Source organism: Pelophylax lessonae, assembly GCF_965119305.1.
Source record: "Pelophylax lessonae genome assembly, chromosome: 5".
NCBI lineage: Eukaryota > Metazoa > Chordata > Amphibia > Anura > Ranidae > Pelophylax > Pelophylax lessonae.
Genome location: NC_138772.1, coordinates 480044660 through 480064043, shown reverse-complemented (window position 1 = coordinate 480064043; position 19384 = coordinate 480044660). Strand labels below are relative to the sequence as shown.

Genomic DNA, 19384 nt, shown 5'->3' with positions numbered 1-19384 from the left:
TACAGATTAGACATTCTTATAATATGTCAACAAAAAGATTTTATTTCCATCATTAACACTTTCAAAATTACAGAAAACAAAAAAATGGTGTCTGCAAAAGTTTGGGCACCCTTCAGAATTTATAGCATGCACTGCCCCCTTTGCAAGGCTGAGACAGTGTCATGGATTGTTCTCAATCCTCGTCTGGGAAGACCAGGTGATGTCAATCTCAAAGGTTTTAAATGCCCAGACTCATCTGACCTTGCCCCAACAATCAGATCCATGTGATCTTCTAAGCAGTTGTCTAGAAAACTGAAACTGAAAATAGTTGACGCTCACAAAGCTGGAGAAGGCTATAAAAAGATAGCAAAGCATTTTCAGATGTCAATATCCTCTGTTCGGAATGTAATTAAAGAAATGGCAGTCATCAGGAACAGTGGAAGTTAAAGCAAGATCTGGAAGACCAAGAAAAATATCAGACAGAACAGCTTGGGACCATGAAAGGGCATGGAGCTACCCAAAGACAGGATCCAGATTAGGGGGCATTTTGAGAGAAGGAATTGAAAGGAACCAAAGGCTTATAAGAAAAGACATGTAAACACGGTAAGTGCCAAGGTCTGCAGCATGATTTTTATTAGGGTTTAATATCACTTTAAAGTAGACTTCCATCCAGTTTTTATATGCAAAACCCTGAACCTCTTTTACACCTTTACAGATTTATTTATTGAAAAGGGGGGGGGTGGGGGCAACCAGACAATTTCCATAATGCTAGCCCAGTCACTGCTGCCTCCTGTGATACACCGCATGCATTCCAAGGCTTTGGGGCCATTTATACCACTGAGCATACGCACTGCATGTCATTAAGTGGCTGGCTGCAAGGACCTGAAAGAGGCCGATAATCTCCTGAGATGTTAGAAAGGAAGATGTCAGCACAGGATGCTGGATTCTCTGGGGTGAGTACTGTATACTAATCCAGCGGACAAGGTATATTCAGTATTCAGATGTGGTGTTTGTAGGGTTGCCACCCCATCCCTTTAAAACTGAACACATATTAATTACACAGGTTCTGTGGCTGATTAGGATGGTATTTCAACTCACTTTGCCTTATCTGTGTTAAATTGGCCCTTTAGAACCTGTGTAATTAAAGCAGTGTTCCAGCCTCCCCTCTCCCCCTCCAAAAATTAAAAGTCAGCAGCTACACATACTGTAGCTTTTCACTTGCTTGTCCTGGAGTCCAGCGACTATTTCCATCGGCTGTCGGGTGCTGCCGCCACCATTGCCGGTGAGGGAACCCGGCAGTGAAGCCTTGCGGCTTCACGAGCGGGTCCCTAATGCGCATGCGCAAAGCACGCTGCGCATTCGGATTGGCTCACCGGCGGGGGGAAGAAGGAGGGGGCCAAACTTCAGAGGGACAGCGCCGCGGCTCCGTCTCCCGGAAGTGGGGAAGGGTACCTGTCAAAAACAGGTACCCGTTCCCCCTGAAAGGTGCCAAATGTGGCACCGGAGGGGGGGGGGAAGGAAATGAGCGGAAGTTCCACTTTTGGGTAAAACTCTGCTTTAATATGGGTTTTGTTCAAAGGGATGATGTGGCAGCCCTAGGTGTCTGTATTCGTTTTCTTTTTAATGCCAAGAAAAGAAAAACATCTGTTAATGATAACAGAAATCCTCATAACTGTGTATTGAGTTGAAAATCTCAACAATGCTATCAGGTTTCCAAGCTACCTTCTGTAATCTACAATACCCCTCCTTGCTATATATTAAAGATGTGGAGAGCAAAATATATTTGCAGTTATAAAAATATAGGTGGCTTGCTAGTAATTTAATGATTGTTGTAAGTGCCCCACTGTCAGTGCCCTTGCAGACCAGAGTGGAATCAACACTTGCAAAATCACTTTGATATTGTTGCATGGCTTTAACATATATTTGCAAATATATGCAAATGAGACCTTTCTTTCTAGCAAAATGTTAGAAGCAAGTTTTAATTAGGACCCTGTTGCTGGCTAGCGGGCGGAGTGCTGGGAATTTTGTTTTATGTACTAGCAGTAACATAAAATTCACCGCCATCTCTCTCCGCCTGGATATTAACCCTAATTATCTTCACCAACTCTTGAAATTTCCACACACATGAAACACTCAGCTGCTGTATCGCTTCAGAGATCTTCAAGCTTGAGTGAAAAAAAAAGCGGATGGGATCTTAAACCTAATTGCATAATTGACAATAGACAAAGAAGAGCTCTGAGGACTACATTTTAGCTCATCTGCCAAATTGTTCTCTAAATTTTGTCTGAAACCGGTTTTACTGCAAAGACTCTATTATGATTATTGCTCTCAAAATGAATTTGTGCCACCTGATTGTAATAAGAACTCATTAGCTGCAAACCGCAACTTCTGTTGCATGAATATAAGAGCGTTCGTTCTCCCATTAGGGAGTTAGCTTTTAAATGGCACAAAAGGAAATTAGACCAATGTGATATTTCCTAAACAATTCATGTGACTATGCATCATGTGTTTTTAACATGACGCAGTCCAAGGTCTGTCTCTGGTAACCCCGTAACACATCAACGTTATACTAACATCATTACATCCCTATGAATAGATTCCAAATTTGTAAATTAAAGGAGTTCTTCATTTCCAACAGCTCTTAAATGGACATAAAAAATATCCTACAATACATCCCTGCTCGTCCCTTATGGAATTTAAGCTGGCTTCTTACCATTACACAATGTACAGCATACCATTATTCTTGAAGGACCTCAACCTGTGTGAGTGTGTGGGGGAGAGGGGTCAGATGCTGAATATGTTACATGTTACAAACCAAATATGGGTGTAATATGTAACATGTTCAGAAAGGAGAACTTATCCTTTAAATATTTGTATATCACTCTCATACCCTCTCCACTCCAGGGAGATTAAAGTGGAGTTCCACCCTGGGAATACTTTTTTTAATAAAAATACCCCCAGGACAGTCAGGGCTAGTACATTCCACAATGGATAGCCTCTGATCTGTCCCGGGTTGCACTTACCTTTTAGGAGAAATACTTACCTTGAAAAAGTATTCTCCAGCGCTGCCATCTCAGGTGTGGGCAGCTTGAAGCCAGCTCGATACTCTTCTGCGTCCTCTTCCGTCTTCTTCGGTCCCACAATGCACTGCACCGGCCCCGCCGTCACTTCCGGCGTGTGCGCGTTATCCCTCCACAGCTTCTGGGCATGCCCAGAAGCTGTTTAGAAGGGAATGACGCGCGCGCACCGGAACTGACGTCGGGGCCGGTGCAGGCGCATTGATTCCTGGGAGAGATGACGTTCAGCTCCCAGGAATCATTGCAAAAGCCAGGAAGTGACGAATTGCCGTGGCCGCCGAGGGGAGGAAGAAGGAAGTAAGGTAAGTATATTTTCTCTACAAGGTAAGTAAAAAAAAAAAAAAAAAATTGCGATTATCCATTTGTTTTTCAGGTGACCCGGAGCGAGAAGATGGAGGTAAGTATAAATTTAGGGTGGAACTCCACTTTAAGTTTATTGTCTGTAGTCGTTCCCCATAACGGAGGTCTCTCAGCCCCCTTATTAGCTTTGTCCCCCTTCTCTGGGCCCTCTCCAGTACAAGCACATCCTTCCTGAGGACTGGTGACCAGAACTGGATGGCATATTCAAGATGTGGCCAAACCAGAGCTTTGTAAAGTAGTAGAATTATAGTTTTATCTATATTAAGTAAATACCCTTTTTCTACATGCCAATAGTCTACTGATCTTGCTTGCTGCAGCTTGGCATTGCATGCTATTGCTAAGCCTGTGATCTACTCGGACCCTCAGATTTTTTCCATCCTTGATCCCCCCTTGAGATTCTCCCCCTAGTGGGTAGCTTCCATTAAATTTTTGGGTTCCCAAGCCCATTACTTTACATATTTCTACATTAAACCCCATCTGCCATATAGCTGCCCATCCCCTCTCATCACCCCCATTACCTGGCTAAGTTGAGAGTTCTTACCTATTTGTAGTCCACCCGGTCCGTTTACCTGATCCGGTAGTTCTGGCTCCCCTGTGTCAGTGAACAGCTGCTGCAAGGGAGAGGAGAGAGCGTAGACAAGGGCTGGGCTATGGGAGCCTATGGGTGACTCCTGGATTTCCCAGCCATAGTCAAGCATTCCCTGAGCCGGAGCTTCAGGTTCACATGACCGGATAGCAGCAGAATAAAAATAGGCAAGTAAACACTTTTTTTTATATACAGGTTAGGCAGGATAGGTGGTGGTGGGGGGGGGATTTTTAAGAATAGTGAGACGTTAGGCTTTTCTTTTACTTATCAGCAGACATGTAAAGGAAGTAACTGTAGATTTACATAAAGTGCAGTTATCCTTTCTGCTTAGCTCCTCTATAAAGCAAGGCTACACTGCTTCAAACAAAAATAAAAATCACCAGAAGGTATTATAATAACTCTAAATGCAAATACCTTCTTTTCTTTTTACTTTTCCCAAGCGGTCATATGACCCCAAAGCTCCGGGGCAAGTGCATCTGCCTGTGTAGGGCCAACAACACTGCTGAATCCTTAAAGCGGTAATGTCATCACACTGGTGTCCATAACTCTAAGGCATTGTCGCCCCTAAAGGGTTTCATAGCCAGCAGCCACGTAGCCAGATGCACTTCCCAGGGCTTCGCAGTCATGTGCCTGCTTGGAAATTAAAAAAAAAAAAAAAAAGTATTTACATTGAGGTTTATTATTTACTAGTAACTGTATGCAGGAAATATAAGAGGTGGGGGGGACATTTAAGGCCACTTTCCTATGGGGCGGACTCCCTTTGCATCAGCAGTGGATATGTCTGATGATCCCCTTCTGATTAGAACAGAACAGACAGATGACAAGTCTGCGTCCTCTCAGTTTATGCAGAGCGGAGACAGACTGAGCCTGCTTTGCTCTATGGACTCCGCTGAACATTTACTGTACACCTGACTGGCCTCTGATCTGATCCACCTAGACGGAAAGTGACAGATCCCACTCTGTTCTTTTATTAGCTTATGGATCAGATTATAGGTAGGCGAGTATAAATGGACAGTTTACACCTGCCAGTCCATAGAGGTGAATGGAGGGTCTGATCGAGTCCACCTGAAAAACTAACAGGCGGACCTGATTGGACCTTTTGTGTTAAAGGAGCCTAAAAGGTTGGCGATTATATTGCCTTTCCTAAGCCCAACTCCAGCCAAAATATATATTTTTAATAACGGTAGGAAAGCCTTTGACATTTTTATTGTCGTCTATGTACCCATTAAGGAGATTTTACTTTAGTTACTGTTATGAATACCAAATAGGAAGTCACTGGAAATTTGCCCGTTGAAACACAAACAGAGGTTCTCATCCACTTGCTGCCAAATCACATACATGTAGGCGACTGACTCCAAGTGGTTATACTGGGGTTATAGCTGCTGCTGTCAGTCACAACCCCAGTATTGTTTTTTAGAGCCAGTAAATGCTCTACAAAGTAAAAGCAATCCTAGCGACTACTTAGCCACTGGACTGCTTTTACAGGCGGCAAAAGTGGGTCCCCCCGGATCGCTTCGAATCCTCTCCTTAACCAATCCAGCAGTTTCGCCCGCTTACAATAGAGGTTACCGGAGACCAGATCATCTCCAATCACCTCAGTGGTCTAATACAGTGTTTCTCAACTCCGGTCCTCAGGGCACAACAGGCCAAATTTCAAGTATTACCTTGGGGAGATGCAGACTAGAATACTGCAATCACTGAGCAGCAAATTATATCACCTGTGATGTATTCCAGTTTTCTTGCAAACCTGGCCTGTTAGTGTGTCCTAAGGACCGGAGTTGAGAAACACTGATCTAGTAGACCTAAAGCAACAAGTATTTTCGTCACTTCCGGTTAGAGCAGCTGTAAGCACTACCATTTTTTTTTGGAAAGCATTAAATCAATAGGGTTTTTTTAATCTCATGATTTCAAGGGTAGAAGAGAGATCTGGGGTCCTATAGTCCCCAGATGTCTCCATAAAAAAGGACTTGTCATGCTTTATTTCTGTCACAAGGAATGTTTACAATAGGAATAAAAATTAAAAAAAATTAAAGGGACAATGTAAAAAAATAAAAAAATACATTTAAACATTTTTCTTTAAAGCACCCCCATTCTCACACGCAGATGGTGTTTGCACCACACATGTAAGATAACAGTGTGAACATTATAGAGAGCAATAATTCTAGTACTAGACATACTCTAAACTGGTAACCTGTAAAAAAATGTTTCAAGCGTCACCTATGGCAATTTTTAAGTATCGTAGTTTGTCGCCATTCCACGAGCGGGTGCAATTTTAAAGCATAACATATTGGATATCTATTTACTTGGCGTAACATCATCTTTTATATTTAACCAAAATTATGGTTATATTTTGTGCTTTTTTGCATTAAAATTAATTTAAATTTAAAAAAAAGTCCAAAAAAAATTGCATTATAAAAAACTGCTGTGCAAATACCATGTGACATAAAAAATTGCAACGGTCACCATTTTATTCTCTAGGGTCTTTATTTAAAAAAAAAAAAAAAATAATATATATATATATATATATATATATATATATATATATATATATATATTTGGGCTGCACCGATACTGGTATCGGTGCTGATACTAAGCATTTGCACGAGTAATGCTCCAATACCTGAAACTGATACTTTCAGGCTCCGTTCTTTCAGCTGACAGAGGGATTCCCACACTAACAGCTGAAATTAAAAAAAAAAAAAAAGCCGGCAATTATCGGTTGTTAGCTGTCAGTGGGGTTCCCCTGTTGATAGCTAAAGTGTAAAACAGAAGTCTCAGCAGTTGGAGCTTTTAAAAACAAAAGCAGCCAGGCAATGCTCATCAAGAACATTGCTCTGCCGCTTAGCCAAAAGATAAAAAGAAACATTGTTTCTTTTTGTATCCTTCTGTTTTTCTTCATCTACTGATCAAAGGGATGAACTTCAATCTGCAAATGAAGTCAGTTTAATCACCTCCTTCCCAAGCCTATTTTGAAACGTCACTCCTACATGTACAAATCTACTTTTTTTTACTAGAAAATGACTTAGAACCCCCAAACAATATATAAATAATATAAAATATTTTTTTTTTTTTTTTTTTTTAAGCAGAGACCCTATTGAAAAAAATGGTGTGTGTGTTGCAATTTATGTCACACGGAATTTGCGCAGCGGTTTTTCAAATGCAATTTGTTTGAAAAAAAAAAAAAAAGGACCCCCTTCCGCCACCTGCAAAAGTGATTGAGTGGCTAATTAGCCACTTAGAACACTTCTGCCTTCTACAGAATCCTTGGCTGAAAGTAATGGTACCGGGATAATGCCTGTAGATGCAGGCATCATCGCGGTATATTCACGGAAATGTACAAGTACATCCTTGATTGGGAAGTGGTTAAAGCAACCTGCTAAGTAAAAAAAAATTTTTTTTAATGTGCCCCTTCGTTTAACCCCTATTAACCCCCAATTTACTCTAAACAGGCTTAATTAACTCCTTATTCTCCTCCATTTAATTATTATTTTCCTGCTGACTTTTTTTTTGTTGTGCACTTCTATTTTATAACCTATTATTAAAAATTTTTTTGTTTGCTTTGCTCGTGGATATTTTTACACCTTTAACATATATTTACACGTTTCACATTGAAAAAAAAAGCGTAGAATTAAAGAAAAAAAGATTTTAAATTTGAAAATAACTTGTTAATGGTTTGTACCATTGCTGACAACTGAAGTATAAACAAAACAGTTGAGGTAGTTATCGGTAATTGGTATCAGTGAGTACTAAAAAAATAAATAAATAGAAAAGTATTGGTACTCATACTTGTTGTACACAAAATGGCATCAGTGCATCCCATCCCTATATATAAAATGTTTTGGGGTTCTAAGAAACTTTCTAGCAAAAAAATACCTATTTTTACATGTAAACAAAAAGTGTTATAATAAGCCTGGCCTTCAAGTGGTTCAACTGGCCATACACTAGTAGATTTTTTAACCACTTAAGCCCCAGAATTTTTTTTTAACATTTTAGGCCAATTTGTTTTATGCTACATATTTTTGGTAAAAAAAAAAAAAAAATCGCAAAAAGCGTATTTTGATTGGTTTGTGCAAAAGTTATTGCGCTTACTAACTAAGGGAAAGATTTTTGTTGTTTTTTTTTTAACGCGTAATGGCGGCGATCTGCGATTTTTTTTGCGGGACTGCGACATTGGGGCGGACAGATCGGACCCTTGACTGACATTTTTGACACTTTTGGGGTTACCAGTGACATTACTACAGTAATCAGTGCTATACATATGCACTGTTACTGTAAAATGACACTGGCAGTGAAGGGGTTAACTTTATTTGAGAGGGAGGGGTGGTGTGTGTCCCTAGGGGCGTGATTCTAGCTGTGATTGGCTGTGGCTTGAAGTGTAGGAACAGTGATCAACGGTCCTACATAGTAGAACCGTATGATCACTGTTCTTACACAGGGGAGAATGACAGGCGGCTTGTTTACATCAGCCGCCTGCCTTTCTACCGCTGTCACGGACGATCGCGAGTGCCTGGCGGACAGCGGGTCCGCCGGGCACACGCGTGGGGGGGTCCGTGACCGAGCGGGAGCGTGCCTCTGGCGGTGCGCGCTCGCTCCCCAGAGCCTCACAGGCTAGTGACGTACCCATACGTCACTTTGCCTGTGAGGGGCTGACCGCCGCAGTATATGTACTTGCAGCGGTCGGCAAGTGGTTAATGAACTTTCGACAAACATTTGTATGAAAATTATTAGTAAAATCAATGAATTGATTAATGCCGTTCAAAAGTACTTCACAATTTTGTTTGCATTTAACCGTTGATTTTGGAATAAATGGACTTTCCTGAACAAAAACCACATACAGAAAAAACTGTGTGTGTTGTTTTTTTTTTAGAAATTTGTTTATTTGTTGAAAAACTTCCCATCCTGCCATAAAAAAAATGAACAACGATTTGACCCCCATTAATGACTAGAAAATTGAATTAACGTTTGGAAAGCATACAATTTTAAACAAAATTCCACTATAGCCAGCTTTACCCTTCTACACCCTACTTTAGGCAGGTGACAAACCTAGTTTGCCTTGGAGCCACACTTGGCATGATTGTGGAGGAGGCGAGGGATAAGGGAGAAAAATTCTTGTCTCAACCTACCCAACACTGAAATATCTGTTTTAACTTTCTTTACTCTGTAAAATATAAACACTGTTGGTTAGAAGGAATGCACTTCGCTCAGTACACAATCAGGCTTAATTTACAGGAATAATAGGGCAACATATTCAGTGATTGGGTGAGAAAAAAAACAATAACTCGTGCAGGGATTTCAGCTTTGTAAAGTCAGATCAATGAATGATAAATCCTGATTGGATGGTGTGGGGTCACTGGGTTGCACATTGCTCTTTGCTGTATTGAATATACCCGCATGTGTTTGGTATTTAGATGTGCTTATCCCTCTGATGAGAGCGCACGAGGTGAGCATTTGTTAAGTCTATGCTAATGATCAAGAAAGCACAGTGTGCCATCAGCTGTGCTGTGAATGCCATTGGAAAAGATCACTGGTACAGAACTAAAAGAGAATTATACAGCTGCCCAACAGTGAGACAGAATAACCACGAGGTATACAAGACAACAGCACTGCAAGAAGGCTACTCCATTTTCTTCTTTTTTTTTTTTTTTTTTAATTTAGACAACTATTTTTTAAAGTTTAACATTTTTCATCAAATCTTTATCTGGAAAGATTAAAGACCAATTTTAGGCAAAAATCTAATTTTAAAGTGTTAGTAAACCCAGGACTCTGCATTCACTATATCAGATCTCCCACAGTACACAGAACATGGAAATACAATTACTTTAGTAAATATAAACTACTAAATACCTTTTCTCATCAGCAGTATATAGCAGTTTTGTGACTTCTATAAGGATCAGGTTAAAGCTTAGAGGAGGAGTTTTCATTCTCCCCTAATTGTCCTATAAGGCTGCAGGACCCCTGACACTCTGTCTGGACAGTGGTGATTGGCCCTGTGCTGATCACATGCACCCCCCCCCCCCCCCAAGAAAAAAAAAAAAAAAACTTTATCAATACACACCAAACCGAGCATGAGCAGAGTGTCCCCAAGGCTCTGTTCTATCAGGAGATGGATTGGAGACAGTGGAAGAAGAGGGGATCAGAGAAGACAGGATCAAACGGCCCTTTTACACAATGCGCAGGTTTAACCCCTTAGGCCCCTTTCATACGATCCGACTGAAAAACGGACAGGCGGACCTGATCGGGCCACCCATTGTCCTCTATGAGGAGGTGGATTTAAGTGAACATGTATCCGTTGACACCCATCTGCCATCCGATTCAACAAGACCCGCTGAAAACAGACGGTTGACGATATGTTCGCCATCTGTCCAGCGGGTCGGATGGGATCGGATAAAAAATGAACATGCTGTCCATTTTCATCCAATCTCCCCACAGTGAGCAGAGATGGACCTGTCCTCAGACTGCTCAGCCGGAATAAACCGAGCGATCCCGCCCCATGTAAAAGGGTTCTTAGGTTCCACAGTGGGTATAACAAGCATGCTTTACTGTATATACACACTGATTTTACTGTTGTGGGTTTAGTAACACTTTTATAGCCTATAGTATCTGACTTACCTTTATCCTGGGTGGGTTCCACAAACACTTTGAGTCCCAGTCGTTACTACTCCCCTTGCTCTTTAGATTCCGGTTTCCTGCCCCAGACACTGTATTGCTTTGCCTGCTCATTATCTTCCTCGCTACCCCCTCTAGTTCTGCTGCCTCTGAAGCCTTTGCAATAGAACCCTGGCCGCTGGAACTTGTGGTTTCAATATCATAAAGACAGAGACACTCATCCAACAGAGAGAAGAGAAGAGGCTCGGGACCTGAATGTTCTGTGACTGTGGATTCAGGTAAGTAAATAGGTCATTTAGAGAACAATCGTTTTTCTTTTTCTTTTGTGTATAATGGGATAGAGGGTGTGTAATGTAAAGTGTTCTTTATTAGTCCAGAGTTGGACTTTAACTATTCTTATATCCCATCTTCAGAAGAACTTATAAAACAAAGCTGGCAAAACACTTTCTCTCGTTCGGCCTGTGATTCTTCCATGCTAAAATAGTACAAATATTGTACCTGGCTTAGTAAATTTTTAAACTGACTTTTTTTGATCTCGGTTGTGCCAACAGGACAACCTATGGCTCAAAATCTGAGCAGTGTATTGCTAGCTTAAAGCCTAACGCTGGAAAATTTTAAGATTTCTTGCAGTGGGGTTGCACCCACACCACAACAGTTAATAGTTCACTTTGTCTAGGGAAGAAAATAAGTTTTACCTACCTGATCCTCTGCTCCCCCAGCAAATGGCATTTCCCCATGCTCTGGCTGCAGACTTCCCTCAGTGTCATCATGTCCAATGCAGGGCTATGGATCCTGCTTTGGTTTTAATAACATCAGAACTGTAGACCGGCCTTTTTTCAACCAGGGTGCCTAGAGGTTTCTTCAGGGGTACCTTGGCAAAATGCCTAAACATTGCCCAAAAATTGTATACAAGCTGGCATGTGGATAAAGGCTGCCTTTTTAGATACACTAAAGGCACAGGTTTTCATTGTGCACCATTACAACCTTCTAGCTGCCGGCGTCCTAACGACCAATGGCATCATCAGTTGGTAAAGAGGATGTCAATTGCCTGCATAGCCTCCTTGTCTGAACCCCCCTTGCCCCTCTCCATCAGCGTTGGAGTCACTTTAGTTGAGTGATGGAGAAAAACTGAGGGAGAAGAGAAACATTGGAATACTAAGCAGAATCCATTTGTTTTGAAAGAGAAAAAAAAAAAAAAAATCACATCTAAGGTTGGGTGTTGTACTTGGACTTGTGAATGTTTCTGCATTATGCAAAACTATTAGAATAGCTTTTACATTTTAGAATGGGATGAGACTCAAGACGGTCCATAATTTTTAAAGGGTGCCTCGAGATTGTCCATAATTTTTAAAGGGTGCCTTGGCTGAAAAAAGGTTGAGAAACACTGCTCTAGACAACTGCAGGGATTAGTCTAGCTGCAGAAAGGAGCAGAAGATGATGTAAATAAATGTTATTTTCTTGTTCCCCTAGACCAGTGATCTGCAAACTGCGGCCCAAAGACCTAATGTGGCCCTTTGCTTGCCTTTTTTCTGCCCTCGGGGTACTGTTCTTCTCACTGATACAGGGTTCGTACACATTTTTACCAATACAATTCCATGACTTTTCCATGACATATCCATGACTTCAAGTAAATATTCATGACCTAAATTTTTCATGAAATGTCTATGTATACATGTTAAATAAGAAGAAAACCCATGTTACACCCAGCATATTTTTACTAAAATAAATGACAAGCTTTGTAGTGTACAGTCATGATGGATAAGGTGCCGCCAGACTGGTATGGATGGCACAGATGCACAAATGCGGCACTTACATCGAGGGCAGCTCTTTGTTAGGCTGAAGCAACAGTCCCACAAACAGGCAGAAAAGAGAGAAAGGCGCCACTCAGTGTAGCAGATGTAAATAATTTTATTGACACATTAAAAACTTGCATGGAGGTAAGCATCTATCTTCATAGCTCGGCGTCCTTCCGGGTCTGCGGTGTTTCCGTCCCTGAGGCTGGCCAGCGCATAAGTGTTGACAGGGGGGGGGCGGTAACCAGTTTCGGAGCATGTGTTAAGGAGCAGTTTACGCATGCTCCGAAACCAGTTAAAGCCCCCCTTGCGTCATCACATTCATGCAGCCTTCTAGAGGTATGCGCTTCACCGCTGCCTCGATCTGACTGAGTCCCCTGATTCGTTCTCCCCTAGTGTCATCTCCCGGCCGCTGGCCAGCCTCAGGGACGGGAACACGGCGGACCCAGAAGGACGCCGAGCTATGAAGATAGACGCTTACCTCCATGTAAGTTTTTAATATGCGTTAATAAAATTATTTACATCTGCTACACTGAGTGGCGCCTTTCTCTCTTTTCTGCAAATTCGAATATACAGAGATTGTAAAACAAATTTCCATAACTTTTCCAAAACTTTGTGGGTTAAATTATTTTCCAAAACTTTTCCAGGCCTGGAAATAGCCATTTTAAAATTCCATGACTTTTCCAGGCTTTTCATGACCGTACGAACCCTGCTGATATGAGGCACTATTTATCCCACTGACACCAGTGATAAGGCACCAACTCTTACACCGACACAAACAGTAGGGCACAATTCCTTCCACTGACACCAATGATAGAGCACTAGTCCTCCCACTGACACTCCTAATGGGGCACCATTCCTCCCACTGACACCAAGGGTGGGGAACCATTATTCCCTCTGACACCAAGGATGGGGAACCATTCTTTCCACTGACACAAACAATGGGGCACTATTTCTTCTACTGATACCCCTAATGAGGCACCATTCCTTCCACTGGCACCAAGGGATGGGGAACCATTCTTTCCACTGACAACTAAAGATGTGGAACCATTCTTCCCACTGACACCAATGATGGGGCACGATTCCTTCTACGGACACCGACAATACGGCACTATTCGTCCCACTGATATAAACAATTGGGCACTATTCTTCCTACTGACACCAACATTGGGGCCCTATTCCTCTCACTAATACCAATGATAGGGCACTATTCATTCACCTGCTGGGCACAGGCAATATGCAATTTTTAAATCCCACTGACCACCAAACCTGAGACATTGTCTATTCCCACTGATGCTGGAGAATTTTCTGCTCCCATCAAAGTCTCAAGTACTGCAAACTGGCCCTTTGTTTAGAAAGTTTGGAGACCCCTGCTCAAGATCTAAAGAAGGAAGTACCCTTTGCAGTGTGGGTGCATGTACATCGCTGTGCCTGCAGGAGCCACTTGTGGTCCACAGTACAATGCAGGTAGGTGGTCTGAAGAGGTTAACCTTTTTTTAAAACTTTTCTTCAGTTGCTTCCTGTTTTTTTTTTTTTCTTTCACCTGGAGTGTGGGGTGGGGTGGGGCGTTCTCAACTAAGCACTCCCTCCTGCCTGCTGCATGCTGAGCTGAGGGCAGATGGATTCCAGGACGTAAATGCTACATGAATCATCTGCCCTTAATCAAGATGGCTGTGGCTAGAAAGGTGGGTGTTTTTTCAAGGTGATTTCTCAACAAAATAAAGAATGAAGACACGAATGGATGGGCAAGTTTCCTGTAAATATTAAAAATGAAATAAAATAGAGTTTTCAGTTTGCTGTGCTCAGATACAGTTAATTTCTGCTTTAATGGCCCTGTAATCTATTTTATGCATGTACGCTATACGCTATGTTATGTATGGGGCTGGCATGCCATAGAGAATAGTCACTGTACCAGACATTTAAGCTAAAAGAGGGACCTGGCCTGGCATAGGTCCAATCACTTCACAACACTAAAGCTCCAGAGGATTTAAACCCTCCAGGTGTACTTTCACTTTAAATAGTTTGTTTGGGCCAGATGGAGATTATCATTACTATGAGATGTGCCCATTGTCAGCGATGTATAAACTTTATGTAGTCTCAGTATACAGCATTGTGTTCCAGCATTGATACAGGTACTTCTGCAATGCTGATGCTACATACAATATGCACAATGATGATTGGGGTGCATCTATTAGTAAAGGAAATTGTTCATTTGGGCCTTTAAATATTGTAGCACCACATTGCAACCCGATGCATTGCAAGCAGTTGCGGTGATGTAGCACCATGCACCAGATAGGGTTGCATTCGGCAATGGCACTGCCCACTGAATGTAACCGGGGGGGGGTCATTTTTGCTGTGCCTGTGAAGAATAGCATTGTGGCCACAGTATGCATACATCCCCTGTCAAGATTTTGCAGTTTAAGGAGGGCGTTAAAAATGCAGCTCAACCACCAGGTTTTAGCGACCCCAAACCGCAAGTCTAAAGGAGCCCTATAGGTTTGTTTACACCACATATCCGGCATTTAGTATGCATCTCCGCACAGGGTGGATTTGATTTAAATCAAGTTGATTTAAATCACTAGTAAAAAGGCTTGATTTAAATCAACTCCATTTAAATCATAATTTTTAAAGAGCAACTGTCATCTTTGTCCTGCAGGGGCCCCACCTCAGACCGCTGTTGACTCACCGACAGTTCCATTCACTTTAATGGGACGGCTGGTGATGCGGCAAGGTGAGGGACGTGGCGGCAGCAGGTGAGTGGATGCCCGCTAACAGGCGCGCTGCCATGATGAATCAGAAATGACAGGTGCTCTTTAAGTTTAAACAAACTAAAATTAAGGTTTCCTATTAAGAATAAGAAGCTGTCAGATTAGTAAAACAGCGATATGAGAACCAACTTTAGGTTAATCAAACATAGTTGGAGAACTACTAAATTATTTTATTTATTGAGGCTGGGTTCACACACTAGTGCAAATTAGATCCGGGTTTCCCCGCATCCAATTCACATGACAGGAGAGTGTGCAGGACTCTCAATGGAGCCGGCTCACACATCTCCGTGGCGACTGCGGAACGGATTGCACGGGAGTTCTGTGAATCTTTGGCTCAGTTTCAGGTCTGAATTCAGGCAAAAAATTGGGCCTGATTGGCATCCTAAAACGGAGAACAGGGACTCACAGGACCCCTGCTGTGAGCCGCAACCGATTTAGGTGTGAACTCTGCCTGAAACAATAAGGGTCTCACAGGCTTTTCCGCCCGGCGGACTCCGTTTTGGTCAGTGGAGGATTGAGCCGCCGATCTCTGCTTAGCAGAGGGATGACAGCTCAGTCTCTGCTTACTGTGCTGAGAGGAACCTGTCAGAGCCCTGCTCTCCTCTATGGAAGATCAGATGAAAATGGACCGCCCCGTCCATTTTCATCCCATCCTATCTGATCCAATCCTCCAGACAGATGGAAAATAGGGTTTCCATCCATCTGGATTTCACGGACAGGATCGGATTGGATAGCGGTGGCTGTCAGCGGACATGTCACCTCTGACATCCGCCACTCCATAGGGGTGCATGGAGCATCCGATCAGGTCCGCCTGAAAAACTGACAGGCAGACCTGTTTGGAAAACACATGTGAAAGGACCCATACATTATATTACATATTCTTGTATTTGCTTAAACATCAATGTTTGATGTTTAAGTTTTATCTTTGAAGAAAGAAACAAACAAATGTAAACTGAATATATCAGCTGGGTCCACATAAAATAAACTTCAAATATGGTCCTTTCATCAGAGCAAGTCTTCTCATGATGTTTCTTTTGGGCCCCCATGCACTTCATTAAAATATTCCCAAACTGGGTCTCTTTTACAGCATGCTGCCATTTTGCTCCTCAAGCTATGTGCAGAAAGATCACAAGGTTTATAGGCTGCTAAGAAGGTTTCACTTTCATTTTTACTGCTTACCCTTCCGCCTTACTCTTAGAGCTTGGCACAGATGCATTTCTCTTCAAGCAATCATACAGTTTGTAGTGTACAAAGACTTGCAAAACAATGGGATAATGAATATTCCTGAACTTTGTTTTAGCTCATAGTTACTGTGAATTTGGGTGAATGAATCGATGCAGTGCATGTTATCTCAGCTTGCAGAGCTTTGATTCATTGAATGAGTTTACCAAAAATGTAAATATTGCAGAATATACAGCCTCATGCTACATAACTAATGCCCCATACACACGTGCAGATTATCTGCAGACTTTTGTCTGCAGACTTACCTTTTCTATGTAGTGCAAGGGCCTGCCGGATTGCATACAAATTGAAAGTGTTTAGGTTTGACCTCATATTATATGGTTTTGGTAAGTCTGCAGACAAAAGTCTGCAGATAATCTGCACGTGTGTATGGGGCATAAGCTCCATTTTATGCTGAATAAAATAGTATTATTATGTATGTATCTTAAATAGAAAACTATCTTTAGATATTTTTTTTACTCTAAAAGCATTTTATTAAAAAAAAATAATAATAAAAAATAATATATGATTTTTATCCACCCTGGTTCCGCATGCATGTTTACATGCATTTGTAATGAGTTTATGATGAGCTTGCATTGCGTTTGTTTAAATTTTACACATTTGTACATATTTGTGTATTTTTTTTTTTTTAGGCATTTACATGCATTTTTCATGCTGTAATATTTAACCTGTTGCCGCCCATGTAACACATATGCACAGCAGCAAAAGGTTTGTTTTTTTAACACCTACACGCTGCACATGTGGCTTCCTAGTCAGTCACTCTCGGTCCGGTGTTCTGTGAAAAAACCATACCCTCGTCACTTCCGGTGCAACTACGTCATTGAACAGCTGAGGAGCTTAGCATTGCGCATGCTCGGAGGGTAGGGAATTTTCACGGTAGTGTGTTATGACGTTACACCGCCTCAGCTGTTGCCGCGGTTACATTAAAACATCTCCGATGCAACATGAATCATCTCCGCTCCTTCCCCTGTCACTTCCCTGATCTCAGCTACTAAATGTAAAAGCGGCGGCGGGTCTATAAAAATATAAATCACGGAGCAGAGATCTCCGTGATTTATATTTTCATACACCCGCCGCTTTTACATTTGGAGATGATTCATGTTGCAGCAGAGATGTTTTAATGTAACCGCGGCAACAGCTGAGGCGGTGTAACGTTACAACACACTACCATGAAAATTCCCTACCCTCCGAGCATGCGCAATGCTAAGCTCCTCAGCTGTTCAATGACGTATCCGGAGCTGTGAGCATGCGCACTGCTACGCTGCTCAGCTGTTCCATTACGTATATGACAAGAAGTGACATGGGTAGGGAATTTTCACGAGGTATGGTTTTTTAACCTTACACCGGATTAGCAATCAGTAGCTGGCAAGACTGGCTCCCGATCACGTGACCAGCCAATCATGGCGGTCACTCGATCTCCATTCCTTGCTACACCCACCGGGTGCTCAGAAAATTAAAGAAAGATGCCGGGCGGGCAGGATTAGGCTAAGCACCATTAAGAGCACCACAATGGTGTAAATTTCTCTCATTGAAATACATTTTCTTGCATACGCATTCCTACTGCGTTTAAAATGCGTTCAACTGCATCTGGTGTAAATAAGCCCTATGAGTTGTAGCTGCTAGAATCTGTACATGACTTATAAAGGCAGCTCAGTGCTCACTGTCACAGCAAATGTCTCAGTACAGAACTTCTCTTCTACCTAGAAAATAGCAGATCTCACTATAGCACAGCCTCACCCTATATATATAAATTATAACAGAAGAACGTCAATGAAAATCAGTTATAAAACTGCAGCTTACCAAGACTGAAAGCAGCACTCAGAACTCAGCATTTACAAGAGCACGCACAGCTCCTCACACGCTTGTCTCCAGAACAGGAAGCGCTCGGCTCTGTTCACCACAAGCATAAGTTGGTCTTCAGAAAAATGGCCACCCAGCCGCCCGAACAGCAAAAGGGGAGAGGACACTTTTCACTTCCTCACACCATAAATATTTCCCTAGTCACTGAGAACACATTGCAGGGAAGATTTCACTTATTTCCTCAAAGAGAGGAGAAGTGAACGGAGGGGTGTTCCTATACAGATAAATATGTAAATATATAAAATACAGGCTAGAACAATAGTAATTGAAAGCTAAGTATTCCAAATTCAAATTTCATTAAAGAAGAGATTGCCTGTGTTAGAAAATAGAGCAGTCTGAACAGTCAGATATGATGCCTTAATCATGAAGTCCCCCTGAAACTTGTTGGTATGTTCCAGTGCCCAACTTTTCAGGCTTGTGCATGTTGGTAATCTTTCCCGCTGTACTGATTTACATGCAGCCAGAGAGTGACAATATTACCCACTCTGGAAGATTTACCCCCCTTCCTGACCAGCCAATTTCTTGCAATACGGCACTGCGTTACTTTACCTGACAATTACATGGTTGTGCGACACTGTACATATAAATAAAATTTATAAAAAAAAAATGTTCCCCACATTTAAAGTTTTCTTTTTCAGGTATTTGATCACTTCTGCGATTTCTATTTTTTGTGCTATAAACAAAAAACTAACAACAATTTTGGAAAAAACAACAATATTTTTTACTTTCTGCTATAAAACTTTTCTAAAAAAAAAATTCTAATCTAATTTCTTCATGATTTGGGCCAATATGTACTATTCTGCTACATATTTTTGGTTAAAAAAAAATCCCAATAAATATTTGGTTTGCACAAAAGTTATCACTTCTAAAAACTATGGGATACAGTTATGGGATTATTTGTTTATTTATTTTTTACTAATAAGTGCGCAGATCAGTGACTTATAGTGGGACTGCAATATTGCGGCGCACAAATCGGACACCTAACTGACACATCTGATGCCTTTTTGGGGACTAGTGACACTAATACAGTGATCAGTGCTAAAAATATCCACTGCCACTGTATTAATCACACTGGCTGGGAAGGGATTAAGATCAGGGGGTGAACAAAGGGTT

At 41.7% G+C, this 19384-nt stretch overlaps 1 protein-coding gene across 3 annotated transcripts in view; it reads right to left on the bottom strand.

Moving 5' to 3' along the window:
- CPQ (carboxypeptidase Q) overlaps positions 1-18240 on the bottom strand; it is a 740357-nt gene extending 722117 nt beyond the window's left edge. The window contains exon 1 of one of the 3 annotated variants that reach the window (XM_082258858.1): positions 18212-18240. The gene's annotated coding sequence lies outside the window, so the exon portion shown is untranslated. Of the gene's footprint in view, positions 1-3985; positions 4138-18211 lie in introns of those variants that run through there. The other 2 variants (XM_082258857.1, XM_082258856.1) reach the window with 2 other exon arrangements.
- Between the last annotated feature and the right edge of the window lie 1144 nt (positions 18241-19384).